We start from the raw sequence: 3,833 nt of genomic DNA on the forward strand, positions 1-3,833 counted from the left end.
GGGAGAAGCGCTCGGGTACTCGGGAGCAAAACTCCTGCTCTGCGTTCTGTGTGAGTGACTTCCAGGTGTGTGTCAGAGAAGCCGAGCTCCCTTCACGGTGAGCTGCCTCGACGTGCAGCAGCCTGCAGGGAAAGGATCTGCCTGTGGCAAACGAGGGGTTTGTAGGAGAACTATCTGAGGGGCCAAGGGATGGCAGAGGTTTAACTGGCTTGGGGCTGTGTTAGAGAGTCCCAGGAATTGCTTGTCTGGACTTAAGAATACAGGCCACATACTGGATGATAGTACTGAAAAACCAGTTTTTAAAACCCCTCATTTACCAGCAGTGGGAGCACGTGCAAAAGGTTGGTTTGGTTTTGGTCTCCTGGTGATCTAAGCCTTGCAGGGTTTGGCCCAGTGCTCACAGGGGTGCTGTGGGACCCGGCCCCTCTGCTCCCGTGGTGCTGAATGCCCCTGGTTCACAGCAGGCCTCTGCTCTTCAGGCTGCCTGTCTGCAGCCCCCAGGACCTGCCACTGGGGTGTCCTGGCCTGTGTGTGTTTGGTTTGTGGCTGCTGACCCGGCCGGGCTCTCCCGGGCCAGGGTCAGGCTGTGGGCGCTGCTGCTCCGGCTGCAGCTGGGCCTGGCCTGGTCGTGGTACCATCTCTGCTGCTCTTGGTCAGGATTTGACCTCATGTAATATTCCCTAGAAAGTGTTCTGTATAGGTAATTTAGAATTCATTATGCAGTATTTTTAAAAATTAAGCTAATCATCTTAGTGACCCTGTTTCTATAAGGTTTAAAAACTGCTTGTGCATGTCTGCTAAAAGTCAAGTAAATGTGCTTCCAATTTTGCCAGTAGTCAAGCAGTAGAAAACCAGTCTCTTCAACTTGAAACAGTTGATCTGGACTATACTAGACTCTGGTATTACTCATGTTATGTTTCTTACAGCCTCCTCCCTATTTTCTTCTGAGATTCCTTCCTTCTTTCACGTGTTGACACATCTTTTCTTCTTGCTAAATCTCTGTCTTTCTGTCTCACCCACCAAAACACATCAGAAAAACTTAAAATGTGCTTGGGCCTAATTTGTTTCTGCTGTTAATACTATTTATTAGTACACCTGCACTGTGTACTATAAAGTTACCATATGTAAAATGAGTAGGTCAGAATATAATGAGCCTAGTGGTTTAAACTCAGACATTAAACAAAAAGGGTCCTGCTTGTAATGTTTGTTTTCCTTCTCCCTCTCTGCTGTTCTGCTTTGCTTTAGGTATGCTGATGGTATTAAGTGCACCATAGGGGTGATTAAAAATAATAATAAAATAGGAGCATTACTAATAACAGTAAGGATGCGTGGTCTGTAAACTCTTAAAGAGACTGTGGGCTCAAGTGCTTCATTGGGCGTTGGCACAGAACTATGTTTTATCTTTAGAAAGGATTGAAGCATCTTGTGAGGTGCAAGCAGGGAATGCCCAGCCTCCTAGATGGTTATGTGGATTGTTAACATCACTGTGAAAAGCTGGAATTCTTCATCTTCCTGTTTCAATATTATAGAACAAAATTGCAAAATTCATGTAGGGTCAACAAGATGCATTAACAGATACAGTTTATTTCAACACAGTATTACATTGTGTGGTGAATAGAGGACAAAGGGGGGGTAGCCGTGGATACAAACAGTGAGTTGAGAGGTCAGAAAGCCACACAAGTTTGAAAAACTTTTTGAGTGTAAATAAATGTGTTTAAGCTTTCAAGTTTAGCAAAAGTTTTCCATTATTGATTTCCTGTTGTGTGTCATTTCTTTAATTGAAATAAATGTATCTGCAGTAGGCAGTAACTAATAAACACCATCCTTTACCAGACTTGATGCTGTTGCTGTACAAACAAGGAAGTAAATGCAGAAAATGCAGATTAGTTGTAATCACTGGTAGCAACAGGAAAATCTTATCAGTTTGCCAAAGAAAAGCAAAGTCCTCTACTTGTAATAAACCACTGATTTACTACATCAAAACAAAGGACAGCTTTTCTGTTAAAGTTGTTAGGAATGTTTTGTTCAATGTTGCATCTCTCCCTCCTGCTGTATGACTTATTTTATAATTCAGTAAAGCCTGAATATTTTTTAATGACTATTAGCATGATGCTGCACTACTAAATGTTAGCATGATGCTGCCTTTACTGTATTTTCCTTCCTGTGCCTTGAATGAAACATGCTATGATCAGAAAACAGAATTGGACTTCAAGACTACACTATCCACCTTACTTCCAAAAGCAGAAATACACAGCAAAATCCTAGTCACAATGACTTGCTGTTCTCTTTATGGCCTCACTGCCAAACTCTTAGAGTAACTTTAATGTTACAATACCATGTCAGAAAAAGTAGAACTAAAAGAAATCAGTTTGAAGCTATCAGATTTTTTTTATATTGATTTCAGGGAGGCATGGAATTAAGATAACAAAGCTTGTAGAGCTGCATGTAAGTACTAGTATTTATTGGGTTGTTTTTTTTTAATTCTCTCTTAAGAGAAATAAAAGCATTTGAGAACCAGGCGTGTCCTTGGTCAGGTTCCTGTATGTGAATTAGTTCAAGGAGGAAGCTTTGGTATGCAGAACAGGCTGATCCATGGCAGTTTCTGTTTGAGGTGTGTTGAGAGTATCACTTCTTTGTAGCTGTAAGGACAGAAGTATACACCCTCTGTGAGTGGGAGCTTTCAATGACTAAAGTTGTTGCAGAAATCATAGATGGATTCACTCAATAAAGAACCAGTGTGTCTGATCTTCCTGCCCATTTTAGAAAACCTCACAGTTACCTGTTTAGCTGTGCCACAAATGTACTGTACATTCCTCAGTAAGGAAAGCTACAGCACAAAGTATTACCGTAGCTAGATGAGCATTTGCTGAAAACAGTATCTGTCAGAGTTACAAAAATCAAAATCTAAGGGAACTTCTTTTCCAATTGGACTTTTTTCTTCTTCACTAAACAGATAAAATAAAATACAGCAACTCAACAAAGAAGGGAGATGAGCACAACACTCCAATGTTTTTTTCCCCTCCCTTAGCAACAGTAATGGATGTGTGTGGTGTGGACTAGATGGGTAATGCCTACCTTGCTTAAGAGAAAAATGTTTGTAAGACTGATATTCAAACATCCCAGTTGAAGTGCACAACAGCTAATTAATGCTGCAGTCTATAAACAAAATTGGTACTGACTTCATTTGTGACCACCACAATTTGCTACATATTTGGCACCATAGTTGGCTGCCTGATCTTGTAATGGTGTGTACTGTGTTTCATTTGTTATCTGCAATACCCACATGATCTGCCTTTATCAGTGTTCTTCCCTTCTTCCTCACTTGTGCACAAATATACCTTGTATCAGCAACAGCGTATGAACTCTTTTACACCAAAAAAAAAAAAAAAAAAAAAAAAAGCAAGCACTATAAATGTCCTTACTTAGTCATAGCAGTTGGTGGACCTCTTAGTAGGATTTATTTTTTTTATTACTCCTGCTGTGTACTGCTTGTTTCTAGCACTGACAGCTTAAATTATGGACTAACCTATTCCTTCAATCCTTCTTCCATAGAACTTTAAATGTAGTAAGTCTAGGGGATGGAAGAATAATATTCTTTAATTGCTGCTTTACAAAGACAATTATTAGATCTAATGTAATGTGATGTCCTGCATACCTATTCACAAGTGAGCATATATAGATCATATCTTCATATACAGCATACTGCACACAGCCCTTTAACTTTTGATAGCCTAATAGTTACTTTCTTTTAAATTTTCTATTATATGACTTGACCTTTGCTCTGTGGCAAGTCCAAGCAGCCAGTTGGCTGAAAACCATTATAATTTGTTCCA

Source organism: Chaetura pelagica, unplaced genomic scaffold, assembly GCF_000747805.2.
Source record: "Chaetura pelagica isolate M959 unplaced genomic scaffold, ChaPel_1.0 scaffold222, whole genome shotgun sequence".
In the NCBI taxonomy this organism is placed as follows: Eukaryota; Metazoa; Chordata; class Aves; order Apodiformes; family Apodidae; genus Chaetura; species Chaetura pelagica.